Raw genomic sequence first — 19,827 nt, forward strand, 5'->3', positions numbered from 1 at the left:
GTTAGTATTACCATTTAAATTCTAATTATCATGATAACCATGTTTGATTAACGCACTTCTCCAGATAAAACACCTATGTAAAGATCTGCTTTTATGTCAAATATTTGAGTATAGTTTTAATTTATTACAATTTTAATTTTCTATCCCTAATATTTGGAACCAATATTCACTTTTAAAGTCTGTGAAAAGGTTTGTTAAGCATCTGTGTGTTATTTATGCAATAAATTGTAACATTTTTCAAATTGAATTTTATTTTTTTTTTTGGTTTTTTGTCCTTGGGTATTGATATAGTAGGTTAAAGTGAAAAAAAAATAATAGATGATATAAATGAAGTTGTGCTGAAAAAACAGATCCCAAACATGTGTATAGTAAACATTTGTTTATATAGTATATAAAGGCAAAATCAAAAGGACTGAAAAACGGACAAAATAGGCTCAGACCACTAAGGGTTAATATTGGAATGTTTCTGCAACAGAAGGGACATTGTGACTATTATTTTATTTGGTTTGTTTTTTCAAATACAACTTGGTTAAATTATTTCAGTGTGTGTATCAGTGCTTTTTGAACATTTTGAGCACAATTTCAACAATACCGTGATAATAATGATAACAGTGATCATTTTGGTCACAGTAACCGTGATATGAAATGTTCATATGGTTCCATCCCTAGTTCAGGTGCGTGAAATACTGCACCGGAGCCGCAGAGTCTGAATCTATAAAGGCATTGATCCTATTCTTAACCCTTTCATGCACAGTGGTCAGTACAGTGGACAGCTATACTACAGCTATACTGCTGTTTATTTATGAGTTCTGTTGTTTTACTTGCATATTACCCAACACAGTGGACACTTACGCACCATCCCATACACTGCAATTCATCCCATTACTGTAACTTTGCTGTTCTTGATAAACCTGATCTGCAGTAACATGTTTGTGTGTAAATCAATTGCTGATTGTTATTAGACTGTAATTAACAGTTTTCTCAAGCAAAAAGGCTTTTTTGCACAATATCTCCATGAAGTGAGTAATGACTAGTATTAGAGTATGTTAAAATGTGAGAAAACAGATTAGCTGCATCAAAAACGTTTTTATTTTATAGTTTTCACACAGTATATCACTTTCTGATATTGCGTTTTAAATTCACATTTCTTTGCTTCAGAAATTAAACACATGGTGTCAAGATGAGTGGACATTTTTTGTGACTACATGAAAAATAGGTTCATTTAAAAAAAGTCAATCACATTGTTTTTTTTTATGCCTAAAGAGGAATAAAACCACTCAGGAAAAAACTTGACTAAGGTTCTCATAATTCATGGATGAAAGGGTTAAAGTGCATTTTCCTTTGCAGGTGGATACACACCTGCTGTCCGCTGCCTTTCTCCAGCCGGTCGATCATCTCCTCAAACTGCAAGAGGCTGATCTCCATTTTCTTTTTCAGCTTGATGACGAACGCCTCGTCGTCCGAGTCCAGGTCGTAGTCGGGCTGCTCCGTGTCCAAGCTGAAAGCTGCAGAGAAAACCAGGAGGTTAGCGCAGAGTCCGACAAACGCTGCAGACAACGCAATCGATGCCGAAATTAAGGAGCGCATATTTGGATTCATGAACCTAATCTAGTGGCAGAGTTCAAGATTAAACCATAAAATGAAGAATAATTACCCCTCGCATTTAGTTAACACTCAACTGATCAGGTGAATCCAACTTCAGCAGCTGTGGCTCCAACTGTACCAGGGCCACAGTGACAGTCCATACGCTGCTTTTACAAACGGTACTATACAGCTGGTGTTCGACACATTTCACCCAACACCTCTGAAATACTACAGGATAATTCTTCTTTTATGATCCTATGTAACCTTCAGTTACTGCAGAAGATGCTACAAAATACATCCAAACTCAGATAAAGGTCAAACTAAAGGATAACACACAGAGCTGTCTATCTGCCTGCCATTTGGTTCCATGTGAGAATTTCAACCATTCAAGTACTGTCACATTATTTTGGACAGTTACCCTTAATAACACGCGGAAGGTCGAAAATGCGTACGTACATCACCCCAAATGCCATAAGATCTGGTGCTGCATACAATGTGATTTCATGAGATCAGTCTCATTAGAGAATAAATGACAACAAATATATCTCTATATCTATATCCATATATATATATATACATATATATACATACATATATACACATATATACACATATACATATATATATATATATATATATATATATATATATATACATATATACATATATACATATATACATACATACATATACACATATATACATATACATACATATACATACACATACATATACATACACATACATATACATACACATATATATACATACATATATATATACATACATATATACATACATACATATATACACATACATACATATATATACACATACATACATATATATACACATACATACATATATATACACATACATACATATATATACATACATACATATATATACACATACATACATATATATACACATACATACATATATATACACATACATACATATATATACACACATACACACATACACACATACATACATACATACATATATATATATATATATATATATATATATATATATATATATACATACACATATATATATATATATATAAAATAAATGTTAGCTACTAGGGCTGTATATTGGCAAGAATTTGGCGATACGATACAAATCACAATACATCATGATACTGTCAAAAAAGCAATTTCTTGTTTGTTTCTTTTTTGAAATGATTATTTTCTTGAAGAATTGAATTACATCAAAAATCTGCATAAATACTAAACATATTTTTATTTGATCCCAACAGGATCTAATGTTCTATCACAAAATGTTCAAACTCTGTTCAAACTGAAATTCTGTTTTCCAGACATTCCAGTTTCAGATCCTGTTCAAATGTTCAGATTCTATTAGTTCACAACTAACATCAGAACAGGATTTGAGTTCAATCCCAACAAAGGAACGAACATTATTGAATAAGAGTGTGAAATAAGAATAAATAAAATATAAACAAAAAAGAAAAACTAAAATGAACCTCCACTATATCCGCTTTTGAATAAATACCTAATAATATTGATACAGTAATTTTTAATGTCAATACAGTATTGTGAAATGAAACATTGTGATATACTGCAGAACCGATATTTTCTTACAGCTCTACTAGCTACTACGAACAATGTTATCTGTAACATGGTTGGTAGATGTTGACAGTGAGGTCTGCCAGTGTTGAATCCACAGAAGACGTGTGTAGTTGAGTTGTCTTCTTTGGGAACAGATGGAAGAGAACACCTCCTTCCAAACGTTCAGGATATCTGCTGTTGGAATCACAGCTTCCATAGGAACACCACTTCGACATCATGCTCATCGCTAATTGTTTGTCGCAAGTTCCGCTCCCTAGTAGGGCTGTTAGAAAATATCAGTTCTGCAATATGTTGCGATATTTCATTTCACAATACTGTATCGCTATTAAAAAGTATTGTATTGATATTTTTTCAAATTTATTCAAATGCATATATGGTGGAGGTTCATTTTTGTTTTTTTTGGTTTTCTTTATTGTTTACATCTTATTTATTATTATTTAACACTGTTTTATTAAATAATGGTTATTTGAATCATCCTAAAAGCACTTTTTACTGTCTGAGAGGCAGATGGGAGTTCCTTTGGAAACTAGGAGAATTACAAACATTTTGTGATACAGCATTAGATCCTGTTGGGATCAAATAAAATGTGTTTAGTATTTGTACACGTCTGGTGTAATTCAATCCGTCCAGGAAATAATCACAAACCAAAAAATGACCTTTTTAACAGTATAATGATATCTCGTGATATATCGTATCGTGATCCTAGTATTGTGATTTGTATCATATCGCCAGATTCTTGCCAATACACAGCCCTACTCCCTAGTAACAGTTGCTAACGTAGGATTGGATAAGGACTGTTTTAGGGCGGAGTCCACCGATCAGTCAGTTGGCACCTCAACAGAAACAGCTCCATTCCAAACCTACATGTGGGAAATAGAGCGATGGCAGTCGAAAGGTGGATGCATCACAGCCAAAAGCACAAAAGACAAAAATGTGAATACTGGCTCAGATCAGTCAGGTATAGACAGATGTGGTCCAAGCCTGTTTATAACTCCAGTACAGTTTAGAAGAAGTTAGTCATTTACACATCAGGTTTGTCCAACTCTGATGAAAACATCTGAAAGCAGCATGGAGGAACATCTGTCCAGCTATAAAACAACTACAACATCATCCACACATCAGTCAGCTGTTCCACTCCAACACACCATCAGAGGTAGAAGAGTTACAAAAGTGACTTTGAACACATTCAAACACACACACACACAGTCATAAACACCACTTCAACTGGGGTTAAAATATTAGACCTGGATGCATGTGGACGGAGGGGAACACAAAAGCACAAACAAAGGAGAAACAGGGTGGAACAGAAGAGAACCGAGCAGAACAGAACAGAAGAGAACAGAATCAAACAGAACTGAACAAAACTGAAATAGAGCAGAACAGAGGAGAACAGAGCAAAGCAGACAGAACAGATCTGTACAGAAGAGAAGAGAACAGAGCAGCTAGGCAGAGAATGTGTGACAGACACTGGGAACGAAACCACTGCTTTGACACATTTGTTAAATGACAGTTTACTTTCATAAAGGCAGAAGTATGTTTCCTTCTTTTGGAGAATGAACTATGCTTCCTCTGTATCCAGACCACAGCGATGCTCTACTACAGTGAATAAAAGAACACCACTGTAAACACATGCATCATCATTTAGCATCAGTAGGATGGGTGACTAAACCCAGGCTAGAGCAGATGCTTTTAAAGTAGAAACTGTGTGATAAGATTAGGACCAAGTAAACTCTGAATAAGAGTTAAACTGCAACATATGAGACTAAACTGGAAGGACTACCCTGAGTAGGGCTGCACGATTTTGGCAAAAAATAAAATCCCAAATTTTTCCTCTAAAAACTCAATTTTCAGGTAAAACTACAAAAGACAACAGACAACCTCAAATCTGTGATGGTATCATGTGATGGGCCCACAGAAGTTTTATTTAGTTATTTTTTTCATTAAATCTTTATTGAATGAAGTAGAGTATACAAACAATGCACACAACAAGAAAATAACATCACAAGATTGCCAGGGGGAATACACTACAATACAATGTCCAAAACAGAGCAAATACTGATGGTTTTTAGAGCCTTTTTGTTTCCAGATTTATCCAACAGCTTTAAATAAAGTTCAGCATCTTTCCAAAAAAAAAAAAAAAAAAAAAAAAAAAAAAAAAAAGAAGAAAAGAAATTGGTTTTATGTTACAGAACTTACATTTTTGAATGAAAAATTTACCAAGTAAGAGAAATAATAATAATACATGTTTTTTTTTTTTTCCTTTTTGGGTATCTGTGCCCACAGAAGTGATACCACTGTAAGACAGACATCAGTTGTGCGTGTGTGGACCACATAATATGAGTGATCCCCATGAGGTTCTGTTTAAATATGACTGATCCCCATGAGGTTCTATTTAAATTGGGGGATCCATGCGTGGAAGAGACCGACCCAGGACACACTTGGAGGGATTCTATCCCTTTAGCTGGTGGATGTGTGTGGGCACTGGGCTGTCTGGGCTCCTCTGCTGAGGCTGATGACCCTGCGACCCGGACCCAGATCGGAAGAAGACGGAACAGTACAGATCCTGGGCAACGTAAGATGAGTGATCCCCATGCAGATATATTTCAATTGCGGGATCCGTGCGTGAAACATCGGTTTATATTGGTATCACTACTGCGGGTTCACGAACAGATTTAACGTCCGTGGTCATTACACGGACTTCTGTGAAAGAGCGCTGTCATTGACAGGAGGAGGAGCCTACAGTAGGCTGCGGGTGCGTGGCCCGGAGGCACGAGAAAGATGAAATCGATTTGACGATTTCCCTTTTTTAAAAATCGTCCCAATTAAAAATCCGATTTCGATTTAAAATCGATTAATCGTGCAGCCCTAACCCTGAGCCTCTGTGTCCAACATCAAACTACAGGAAGTACAGTTTTTACCATTTGAGTTTTCCAAGGTATTGTGTGAAAAAGCCCCTTTTCCTCCAGATACAAAGGAACTTTTATATCCAGGAACTTTTTGACCTGGTAAAAGAATTCCTGAGTAGTCTGTGTGCTTTGTGTTTCCACCCCCCTCCAAGAATTCCAGGAAATCTGGAACCCCCCATCTGAAACAATTTTTCTGGCAAAGTCTGGGGCTGAGGGAAAGTTTTTTTTTTTTTTTTTTTTTTTTTTAACCAGGTAATTTCCATGGAAATGCAGCAAGGTTTTTCAAAGTTCCTGGTAAAGTTAAAGTCTCTGCAATCGAAAAGGGACTAAAGCCTGGACTCAGAGTCCAAAAACACATAATGAAAGACTGCAGATCAAATATGACTAGGGCTGGGTAAAAAAATTGATTTAATCAATCTTAGATCAATTTCGTTTTAATTTTGCATAATCGATTAATGGTGGATGAGATCAATTTTTCAAAACAGGAGTGGGAGTACTCGGTAGCGCAGCCGGCTCCGTCTACTTCCTGGTAAAGTTAAAGTCTCTGCAATAGAAAAGGGACTAAAGCCTGGACTCAGAGTCCAAAAACACATTACGAAAGACTGCAGATCAAATATGACTAGGGTTGGGTAAAAAAATCTTGGTCTTGTTCGCGATGGCTCTGGCGTGGAAAAGACGCGGAGGAAGGATAGGGAAAACCCCTCCGTTGGAGGTCCTCCTGTCCTCAAACTCGAACCCGCAGTGTGAAGGAACTGGACGCCCGGAGGTTCTCCGAGGAGAGTCGTGGAAGCCGGTCATTCTTGGAATAATAACTTGGATCCATACTATCACCTATGGCTGAGTATGGAGTTAGAGGAATAGGAAAGCCACAATGTCCGACCACTACGCCCCCCCCCACATGATCCTGTGTTAACCCACTTCAGCTTTAACTGATATGTGATATTTTATTCTTCTAAAGGGTGTTTAATCTCAGACTAGGTGAAACATTCCAACTAGGTCTGACTGATTCTTCAGCCTGCCATTAAAACTGTGCTGTTTTCTGTTTTTTTAAATCTAGTGGTTTGAGGCAGCTCAGCAGAAACACTACCATTTACCACTGAAATTATATTAGAAAACAGTTCCTGTGCACACAGCGCTACTGTACGTTCAATTATAGGATAAACAACGAGCAGGCCAAACATTTGCTGCTTCAGCTTTAAAAATCCTAACCTGAGTTCAGATTGTATGAGGGCAGATCACTTTGATCTGGAGCTGCCGTCAAAGCAGCCGAGTTTGCAGAAAGAAGACGTGAATTTAAATCAGCTGACTCTCACCATGGGAAGTTTCACTTGGAGATTTGTTTTTTTACAGAACTTAAAACTTGACATTTGTCCGAACATCACTACTTTAACCCTTCCGTGCACAGTGGTCACTCCAGTGGACAGTTCTTCTCCAGCTGTTCTCTTGTATATTCATGGATTTTGTTGTTTTAGTTCCATATCAGCCAACACAGTGGACACTTATGCATCATCACTGCAATTATCCCATTACTGTAACTTTTCTGTTCTTGATAAACCTGATCTGCAGTAACATGTTTGAGTGTAAATCAATTGCTTGTTATTGTTATTAGACTGTAATTAACATACTGCGTATTATCTTCATGGGGTGAGTAATGACTAGTATTAGAGTACGTTCAAATGTGAGAAAACATCAGATTAGCAGCATTTAAAATGTTTTTATTTCATAAGTTTCACACAGTATATCATTAAATACATGTTTTTTTGCTTCAAAAATTAAACACATGGTGTCCAGCTGAGTGGCCATTTTTGCAACTCCATGAAAAATAGGTTCATTAAAAAAATTTCAATCGCATTGTTTTTAATGCCTAAAGAGGAATAAAAACACTCAGGGAAAGAATCTTGATTAAGGCTCTCATAATTCATGCATGAAAGAGTTAAAAATCACTGAATACCAACTGTTTACAACTATTTTGATACAAAAAATAAAAACAAACTTCCAACATCTGGAAATGGGCAATTAAACTGTCCACACATCTCAGACTGTCTGGATCTGTGAGGAAACCCTGAAATTAGTCTGAGAGCAAAATGACAGCAAAAAGCACTTGTCATTTCAGCTTTCAACTGATAACGGCGCCCAAGCACTGAGTCCAACAAATTGTTTCCCTCTGAGAAACAATCGTGGCAACCAGTTATGACACAGACATGCCTACTGAACTAAGCAATCTGGCAAACCCATTCTCTTTGATATCATTAGTGAAGTCAGCAACATCACAAAGCCATTTACTCCGACACATAAGACAACTCAGTAAAAGCTCATAACGCACACGTCTGATAGTATTAAGCCCATTGGCTGCTGCTACCTTTGGGGCTGTGAGTCTATCAATGAATGGACTCCCAACTCTAAAACCTTTACAAAACCAACTCCGTTAAGTTCCTGTTACCAAGAGAAAATAATGTCTGCCACGTCACTTTTTCTATCATTCAAAAGCATAACCAACATAACACAAAACAGATGGAGTTAATATTAGCCACTCGCTAACACATACAGTTTTATTGTCAACATCTCATAATGTACACAAACTTTAATTAGAGCTCCTGGTTCTAATAATCAGGTTAGCTGACAGGCAGAGCTGGATGAATGCTACATAGGCTAATGGCACCTCCACGGACGGACGGACGGACAGACGGACAGACTGACAGACTGGTTCACTTCTGGTGTGAATAGAACCAGACTCGAGCCCAAACAAACCAAGGGATCTTGCGCCTTTGTGTGCTTGACGAGCCACCGTAGCCTCTGGAAACAGCTGAGGTTCACGGGTAGACTGAGCTAACAGCAGCAGCCATGAGCCGTGGACAGACGTGGACCAATGAGGACACTGAATGTCTCACTGGCATTTGGTTTGATGTCCATATTATAAAACTGGCTCTGAATCAGCTGTTCTTGACAGTTAACATTATTTTTGTAAATTTGTGTCTGTAAAAATAGAATACGTATTCTGAAAATGATAACTGTACGTAGGACCTCCACGTTTGTTTGCATCAACACCGGCTGTCTCTGATTCACCCCACCCCCAACACCTGTTCGGTTCAGTCCACAGCTGTACTGAAATGGCACAGTACGTTGAGAAAAAGAAAAAGGAACAAAAAGACATAGTTCGATGTGGAACTTTAAATCTGCGCAAGTTCCACACGGAAAAAAAGAAGGAGCGCACAGTGATGTGAAATATGAAACAGCAGCTGATATAAAGTAAAAAAAAAAATATATGATGTGAACCTGGAAGGAAGAGACTGAAGACCCTCCACCATCAGTACAGTCCAGTTTGGATCAGTTCAGGTTCAGGTAAAAGACAACAACGAGGAAAGAGAAGATAAGACGGACGCTGTTTGGCCCCTAGGAACTACGGTAGATCTAAAACACCTGCTCTCTCTCACACACACACGCTGTATAACAGAGGAATAGAATCCCGGAGTTGGACGTTGAAAGTATTAAAGTTTCACTTTTGTTTCACGCTAGGGTTAGTTACGTTAGTTATGGACTGCACCCCCCCACCCCCGGCTCTGACAAAAAAAAAAAACAAAAAAAAAAACATGTTTTTGACAAATCGCACCCTGTACACATACACACAGTGGCCTAAACAGTTTGTTCTCTGTCCTAAAATAAATAATTTGGTTAATTTTGTTGTCAGTGTTGCTCTTCAGTTTGTTAAAAGAGAATATGAGTTTGTCCTCTTCTTAATGTTGCACTTCATGTGGAATTTTTTTGTTATTATTTTTCTGCAGAATGTGAACTGACAGAAGTGGGATTAGATTTTTGTTGTTTCAGGGAAAAGTGCAATACTAATGTTTAAAATACATTTAGTAATATTTTATTTTCTATTTGATTTATAGCAGCAGAATTATATTATTGCTGGTTTTTTATATTCCATTGTCTCCAAAAATTTTGGGAAAAATGTTCAAAAATTCATAAATGCATTGAAGACATTTTGAGGGGTTTTCTTTCTCTCCATACCGAAAAAAAAAAAAAAAAAAAAAAGAATGGTGGCTTTGAAAACCAAAAACGTACCGAACCGAAAACTTTGTGTACTGTTACAGGCCTACTAGATACTGTCCATCCTCTTGCTGGCCTAAAACATCACAGCATCAAATTAAACATGTATTCATTTCCTGCTTCTGCAAACACTCATCTGATTTTAAAAAAAAAGATGCTTGCCAAATGCAACAACACACCAATGTGGAAGAGAACACTCATTATTATTTATTAGTCATCTACAGCCCAACGTGCCACTGAACTGGCTCAGAAATTGCCATTCAAACCTGTCTCAGAGCTGAGTGTGCTGCTTTGTGCATCATGTACTTGTCATTAGGCGCCACTTACGCTGTATGTGAATGAGCTGCTTTGGCATCTTGAATTCCCCAGGGTAGAGGGCGTCGTAGTATGTGATGTTGCTCTCTGCCTCGGGGACCGGGATGACCATGTTGTCCCTCTTCTCACCATAAACCTGCTGCGCTGAGATGGCCCGCTGGAGATGGTGTTCCTGTGGACAGACGGGTGGAGTTTAAAACACAACCCAAACTGTGGAGGTGTGGACAGATGGGTGGAGTTTAAAGCACAACCCAAACTATGGAGGTGTGCATATTTAAACCACTTGCAGAAGAACCACACACTTTAGATCAATAAATGATAGAGCCAGAAACTTCTCCAGTAGAAATGCACCTGCAATAGAACCACATCCAGCCCAAGTGAACATCAGTGTCAAAAATTAAAGTTTCTCCTATCATTTCTCAAATAGGCTCATTTTTTAGCTTAAGAACTCGATTTTATGAAACTGTTTACAACATTTCAGTTTCAGTTGTAGAAAAAAAAGATATAATCAATATAAAATGAAACCTAAAAAAAAGGACTAAAATATGTAAATGCACTATTAACTTTAATAATATTTATTCTAAACTCATATGCAAATGTACTACAGTTCCCACCTGTTCCAGTTCCAACCTGTCCCTCTGTCCCAGTTCCCACCTGTCCCTCTGTCCCAAGTTCCCTCCTGTCCCTCTGTCCCAAGTTCCCTCCTGTCCCTCTGTCCCAGTTCCCTCCTGTCCCTCTGTCCCAAGTTCCCTCCTGTCCCTCTGTCCCAGTTCCCACCTGTCCCTCTGTCCCATTCCCTCCTGTCCCTCTGTCCCAGTTCCCACCTGTCCCTCTGTCCCAGTTCCCTCCTGTCCCTCTGTCCCAGTTCCCACCTGTCCCTCTGTCCCAGTTCCCACCTGTCCCTCTGTCCCAGTTCCCTCCTGTCCCTCTGTCCCAGTTCCCACCTGTCCCTCTGTCCCAGTTCCCTCCTGTCCCTCTGTCCCAGTTCCCACCTGTCCCTCTGTCCCAGTTCCCACCTGTCCCTCTGTCCCAGTTCCCTCCTGTCCCTCTGTCCCAGTTCCCACCTGTCCCAGTTCCCACCTGTCCCTCTGTCCCAGTTCCCTCCTGTCCCTCTGTCCCAGTTCCCTCCTGTCCCTCTGTTCCAGTTCCCACCTGTCCCTCTGTTCCAGTTCCCACCTGTCCCTCTGTTCCAGTTCCCACCTGTCCCTGTTGTAGTTTTTCCATCAGATCTACAGTCCTGTGTTTCATTTCCGATCTATTTATTATAAGAACGGCATGTTCTGGATATTTGAATAAAGTCGATAAAATGAGGTTCCATTTGAGTCCCTATGTCACACAGCAGGAATTAAAATATTTTTTACCCCAAAATGTTCTTTGTGTCAGTTGTCCCGTGTGTCATGTGACTGCTGACTCAGCCCTGTTCATACATGTATTAAACAGATCAGTTATTGAGTTTAAACACAGACACTATTGAACAGGACATGTGTCCCCATATCACCGCTGGATCTGGACCTACTGCAGTACTGACAGACATTCTATTTGGGATGGAACCATTATCAGTATAACAATAAACCACAGTAAAATTGCAGATGGTTAGTATTACCATTTAAATTCTAATTATCATGATAACCGTGTTTGATTACCGCACTTTTAGGGGAAAAAAAACCCATGTGAGGATCTGCTTTAATGTCAAATATTTGAGTATACTTTTAATTTATTACAATTTTAATTTTCTGTACCTAATATTTGGAACCAATATTCACTTTTAAAGTCTGTGAAAAGGTTCGTAAAGCATCTGTGTGTTAATTATGCAATAAATTATATACATTTTTCAAATCGAATTTTTATATATATATATATATATATATATATATATATATATATATATATATATATATATATATATATATATATATATATATATATATATATTTTGTCCTTTTATGTTTTTATAGTAGGTTAAAGTGAAAAAAGTAATAGACAGATGATATAGATGAAGTTGTGCTGAAAAAAACAGATCCAAACATGGGTATAGTAAACATTTGTTTCTATAGTATATAAAAGCAAAATCACAAAGGACTGAAAAACAGACAGAATAGGCTCAGACCACTAAGGGTTCATATTTGAATGTTTCTGACACAGAAGGGACATTGAGCCAATTATTTTATTTGTTTTTTTCTGTTGTTTTTTCAAAATATAACTTGGTTAAATTCCTTCAGTGTGTGTATTAGTACTTTTTGAACATTTTGAGCACAATTTCAACAGTATCGCGATAATAATAACCGTGATAATCTTGGTCACAGTAACCGTGATATGAAATTTTCATAACGTTACACCCCTACATTCTATGGAGATGAATTCTCTTTAAATGCAACATTGTTAAAGGCTAACAACCACCTAAGAGACAACACTTTCAGTGTACTAACTAGGGATGTGACAATGTGAAAAGTTCCTATCACGGTTATTGTGACCAAAATTATCACGGTTGTCACTATTATCACGGTATTGTTTAAATTGTGCTCAAAATGTTCAAAAAGTACTAATACACACACTGAAATAATTTAACCAAGTTGTATTTTGAAAAAAGAAAAACAAATTTAAAAAAAAAAAGCACAATATACTTTCTGTGGCAGACATATTCAAATATTAATATGTAAACATCAAACATACAAATGTGCATTAAAGATGGAACCTTATGGACGCAACATAGCTGCACCAGGGGTGGGAACTGATAGGATTTGATTAATATCAATGCCATTGTCGATTCTGCTAACCTGTCCAATTCCTTATCAATTCTCCAATCAATTCCTGAGTGTTTTTTTGAGTGGGAAAAACAGTAGTTGGACAGGTCATTGAGGAGTTTGACTATTTTCAGTTCTAGTTTTCTAAGTTCAGTAATCAAGCATGGTTATCATGATAATTAGAATTTAAACGGTAAAACTAACCATCGTAAATTTTACCGCGGTTTATCGTTATAGCGGTAATGGTTACATCCCTAGTATTGACAGGTGAATACCGACTCACCTCTGTCCCTTTCAACAACTGAGTAAACGTTCACAAACTCTACCACCTCGCACAACACATTTGCAAATGATTTACAACACAGGTGTCAAACATGCCGCCTAGGGGCCACATCCAGCCCTCCAAAGGGTCCGGTCCAGCCCTTGGGATGAATTTGTGAAATACATAAATTACACTGAAGATATTAACAGTCATTTTAGTTCAGGTTCCACATTCAGACCAATTCAATCTCAAGTGGGCGGGACCAGTAAAATACGATCATAATAACATAAATAATGACAACTCCAAATGTTTCTCTTCGTAAATTTAAATATTTTCATGTATTTACACCAAAACAAAGTATAATTTTGTAAAAAATGTGAATAACCTGAAATGTCTTGAGAAGTACAATTTCAACAATATTCTGACTGTTATTCAATATTCTGTTTGTAGATCCACTGTGATCTGTAAGTTATAATGTACATGTGGAAATGATAAACTGAGGCAGAATATTGTTAAAATTACATTTATTTTTTTTCAGTTTGTTCATGTTATTCACGTTTTGAAAGGATAGTTTGTAGATGTAAACCTTTTCATAATGTAAATTTACTTTTTTCCACTCTAAAACATAGAGAAAAGTTTGGAGTTGACATTATTTCTATATTATGTTATTTTACTGGCTCGGTCCACTGCAGATCAAATGTAGCTGAATTTGGCCCCTGAACTAAAATGAGTTTGACAGCCCTGATTTACAACATCACAGATTGTCATCAAAATGAACATGTGTGTGCTGAGGGGCACGTTAGCTAATATTAACACCATACAAAAGCACACAGCTGTGAGAAGAAACTGACAAATCCATTCAGGTAGACAACAGGAAACATTCTGCAACACAAAGCCTTCCAGTGTTTTTAGTCTGGTGAAGTCCCCAGAGAACGAGCAGTCCACTGCAAAGTGGCTGAGTAAAGGCTCAAAGAATATGTACATAAGAACAACAAGTCTGACAAACAGTTATGAAAACTATACCTAACATCTGTTCTTCTGGGGTCACAGCTAATGAGGAAAATTCCTGAAGATGAGCTGATTGTAAGCTCATCTCTGTTGAGAGTTGGACATACAAATTAAACATGAGAAGTGAGTCTTTACTAGGGCTGTGTATCGGCAAGAATCCAGCGATACGATACAAATCACAATACTAGGATCACGATACCATATATCACAATATATCATGATACTGCTAAAAAGGCAATTTTTTGTTTCTTTTTTTTAAATGAATATTTCCTGGAAGAATTGAATTACACCAGAAATATACAGAAATACTAAACACATTTTTATGTGATCCCAACAGGATCTAATGTTATATCACAAAATGTTCCTGTGTTCAAACTGAAATTCTGTTTTACAGACATTCCAGTTTCAGATCCAGTTCAAAGGTTCAGATTCTATGAGCTCACAACTAACATCAGAACAATATTTGAGTTCAATCCAAACAAAGGAACGAAAATCTGCCTCTCAGACAGAAAAAAGTGCTTTTAGGATGATTCAAATAACCATTATTTAATAAAAGTGTGAAATAATAATAAATAAAATATAAACAAAGAAAAACAAAAAACATAAATGAACCTCCCCCATATCTCCATTTGAATAAATACCTAAAAATATCGATACAGTCCTTTTTAATATTGATACAGTATTGTGAAATGAAATATCGTGATATATTGCAGAACCCATTTTTTCTAACAGCCTTAGTCTCTGTGGATACTTCCCCCTTTACAAATTATTGTATTAATAAGAATTAAGTAACAAAGGCTTCAGGCAAATTCAGCTCTAACTCAAAAAATCACTTAATTTGGGTTTGGATTTGACGGCCAACAGTAGGGAACTTGACACCGTTTTGTATCTAGTGCTACTTCAGTTAGCCTTATCTACCCACCACAAGTGTGATGGGAGCCTGCTGCTGCCAAAGCCCGCTGAGGGGGAATGTGCCGGAAGGAAGGCAGGCAGACGGACAGGCTGGACGGCTGTCCAACTGGTTTGCCGCTCATCTCAGCGCTCCCAGTCAGTCGTAGTAGTGGAGCCTTTTGGCCTAGAGCTGGGCACCGAGCCACTGGCAGCCAGCCGGTCTGTCAACAAGGCAATGAGCTGCCACCGGCCTCCACTGAGGCTCTGGAGAGAAGGGCTGTGTTTACTGTTTTCACTGAGTACGTCACAGACTAGGACGAGGGGGAGTCTGTACCTCTGAAAGGTAGGCACACTGACTGAATGAATCACAAATACAGCTAGGGCTGTGTATTGGCAATGAGGATGTAATGATGATGTATGAAAATTTCACATCACGGTTATTGTGACCAAAATTATCACGGTTATCATTATTATCATGGTATTGTTGAAAGAACTTATACACACTGAAATAATTTAACCAAGCTGTATTTTGAACAAAACAAAAAAAAAAGCTAATAAAGTAATAGGCACAGTGTACTTTCTGTGGCAGAAACATTCAAATATTAACATGTAAACATCAAACATACACATGTGCATTAAAGATGGAACCTGATGGACACTGTTTGACCATTTTCCAGATCAAGTTTGAGTGTAAAGTGTGGTAATCAAACATGGTTATCATGATAATTAGAATTTCAACGGTAATACTAACCTTCTGTAATTTTACCGCAGTTTATTGTTATACCGGTAATCGTTACATCCCTATGAATCGCTGCTTAACGGAGACAACGCTGCAGCATTCAAGATTGAGTTCCAAGTCCCAATTATACAGATGTTAAAGAAAAGAACAGGTTGAATAAAAACATGATATTGACTCAGACCCTATGAAATGGAAATGAGACACCGAAGGAATGATCACCAGGGAGTGCACTATGAGCAGACCAGGAGGGGGATGTCTGGACACCACTCTAAAGGTCTGCTTATGCTAATTCACTACGGCTGACTACACACTAGAACACAGACACATGTACTACTATAGGTTTACATCCCAAATATTCCAAAACAAGGAGAAAGCTGAACATAGGGCTTATACACATAATACACTATGTGTATATTAGGTCTGTAATGACTAATATGAAACAAACTTAGTCCACAGGTCGTTAGTGACATCATGCACTGTTCTTTAAGGAAAAATGTTATTTTATTGCTGATAGCAACTCTGGACTATTTACTTGAACAAACTTCATTAGGCACTGTAAAATGCATTTTCTTTAAGGGAAAAAATATTTTATTACTGCGTGCAATATTTGTTGGATACTGAATAGAATATCTGTTAAACAAACTTTATTATGCATTGTAATTGTTGTGCACAAATGCTATTAAAGGAAAGAAAATGGATTTTATTGCTGCAATAAAATATAAATAAGAGCCTTTTTTGCAGTTCATCATCTGGCTAGTTGTTACAGTAGTCAATGACCGGTGGACTATTGAAATAAACATCAGTTGCAGCCCTAATGCATGCATGTAGGTAGAGCTGCAACCATTTAACTGACTCAAAGTGATCCAAAAACAATCATTCAACCACAATCCTCCTGAATCAAAGCTTTGTTTCCTTCATTTCTCTGCTGTTAAACATTGGTTCCACTGTTGTGTTTCACACGGATTCTTATTGTGACACACAAAGAAGCTTCAATTCAGAAAAACTGCAATAGAATATCTCCCTTCAATCAGTTCGAGTCGATTAATCGAATCAGGACTTTTTGCATTCACTCAAGCACCTAATCGATAAATCGGTTGCAGCTCTATATGTAGGGATGTAACGATTATCGGTTATAACGATACACTGCAATAAAATTCCCAACGGTTAGTATTAGCGTTCAAATTCTAATTATCATGATAACCGTGTTTGATTACTGCACTTTGAAAGAGAAAGAGACAGACACTATCTCTGAAAAACAAACTAAAACAACTCAAACTTGATCTGGAAAATGGTCAAACAGTGTCCATAAGGTTCCATCTTTAATACACATTTGTATGTTTGATGTTTACATGTTAATATTTGAATGTTTCTGCCACAGAAAGTACATTGTGCCTGTTATTTTTTTTTTTTCTTTTCAAAATACAACTTGGTTAAATTATTTCAGTGTGTGTATTAGTACTCTTTGAACATTTTGAGCACATTTCAACAATACTGCGATAATAATAACCATCATAATTTTGGTCACAATAACCGTGATATGAAATTTTCATAACATTACATCCCTACATGCATGTATGCATAAGTGTGTGTGTGTATATTTGTGTGTGTGTGTATATATATATATATAAAAAATAAAAGGCCTGTAATGGTACACGTACCGAACCGTTTCGGTACACAGCTGTACCAAAACAGCACAGTATGATGAGAAAAAGAAAAAGGAACGAAAGACGTCGTTCGATGCGGAACTTTAAATCTGCGCAAGTTTCACACGAACATATGGAAGGACGCACACATTGACCCAAAATATGAAATAGCAGCTGATATAAGGTTAAAAAAAAACCCAACAAATATGATGTGAACCTGGAAGGAAGAGACTGCAGACCCTCCAGCATCAGTCCAGTCCAGTTTGGATCAGTTCAGGTTCAGGTGAAAGACAACAACGAGGAAAGAGACGGAGTTAAGACGGACGTTGTTTGGCCCCTATGAGCTACGGTAGTTCTAAAACACTTACACTAGCTCTGTCTGTCTGTCACGCACGCTGTATAATAGAGGAATAAATAGAACATTGAAAGAATGTAAAGTTTCACTTTCATTTCACGACAGCGTTTGTTACGTTAGTTATGGACCGCACCCGCAGGTATAGAACTGCGCACCCCCCGGCTCCAAAAAAATAAAAAATAAAAAATTCCCCGTGCACACAGGCACACAACACAATTTGTTTTCTGTCCTAAAATAATTTGGTTCATTGTGTTGTCAAAGTTTCTCTTCAGTTCGTTTAAACAGAATACCAGTTTACCCCTCTTGTTAATGTTGCACTTCATGTGGAATTTTTTTGTTATTTTTCTGCAGAATGTGAACTGACAGAACTGGGATTAGGTTTTTCTTGTTTGTTCGAAACTACCTTTCAGGGAGAAGTGCAATACTAATGTTTAAAATACATTTAGTAATATTAATAATTTATTTTATTTCTATTTGATTTGTAGCAGCAGAATTATATTATTCCTGTTTTTCTATATTTCTATTGTCTCCAAAAACTGGGGGAAAATTTTTTAAAATTCCTAAATGCATTAATAGACATTTTGAGGGGTTTTCTGTCTTCCCGTACCGAACCCAAAAAACCGAACCGTGGCTTTGAAAACCGAAAAGTACCGAAAAGTTTGTGTACTGTTAGAGGCCTAAATTATATATATACATATATATATATATATATATATATATATATATATAATATATATATATATATATATATATATATATATATATATATATATATATATTTTTTTTTTTTAATATATATAAAATTCCTGCTCTAGATCCTCCAGTCCTGTACGTCAAGGGCTGGGTGTGAGATTATGGAGATCAACATCATCAGCTCAAACTGTGTCAAAGGCTTTGATGACAAACAGAGTTACTAGTGTGACCAAACCTCAGTGTGGACACGAACTCTAAGGAGCAGTGGTCTGTAGCAGAGGAAACCATCTACACTGGAACAAAACAGCTACCCAGCTAACATGACTCCAGAAAGAAGCACGTTATTCACCTTATAGCCATGGTACACTACATGAGGAACACTGTATTGAAAGAAAAAATAAACCATTAAAGAGCCAACCACTTCTTTTAACGTTCTGACGTCAAACCAACTCCAAACTGACTTGTACAAGTATAAAAAGATAAAAACGGAGGACCACATCAGTGCATTACATCCCCAAGACAGGGGGACCAAAACTTCAATGCATGTATACTAGGGATGGGAAGATTTATATGACACGCATCGATACGCCAACACACACGTGCACAATCCCAGTGCACCGGTAGAGAAGCTGCGAGTGAATGAAAAGTTTGGAGTGATATGGCGATGCACTGGTTATTGAACGTTTGTATCGATAAAAGTCAATCCGTTCAATAGAATATATTTTTACTTGCATTTAAAAGTGTTACTGTTTATTTGGGTAAAGTTTTCTTTCCTTCAGACCCACGTTAACGTACACTGTAAACTAACAGTCTGAGCTCTGTGGATGGACTGAGCATGTGCAGATGAATACTGTACTGTGTGTATGTGACAGACACAGAAGGAGAACACGTGGTTTATGAACATGTACTTCTACTAGATCAGCTGGACTGAATACTGCAGTACACACCACAGATACTTCCTTAAACAGTGTCATACAGATCCAACAGCACATCCCAGAATACCTTGTGCAGGTGTCTCTAAAAGTGACAGAACCTTTTTCTGTTT

The 19,827-nt window shown here is 37.2% G+C and overlaps 1 pseudogene; it reads right to left on the minus strand.

The window, feature by feature from the left end:
* The window catches only part of LOC115416286 (enhancer of polycomb homolog 1-like), a 71,088-nt pseudogene that overhangs the window by 33,028 nt on the left and 18,233 nt on the right, over nucleotides 1-19,827 (minus strand).

Source organism: Sphaeramia orbicularis, unplaced genomic scaffold, assembly GCF_902148855.1.
Source record: "Sphaeramia orbicularis unplaced genomic scaffold, fSphaOr1.1, whole genome shotgun sequence".
In the NCBI taxonomy this organism is placed as follows: Eukaryota; Metazoa; Chordata; class Actinopteri; order Kurtiformes; family Apogonidae; genus Sphaeramia; species Sphaeramia orbicularis.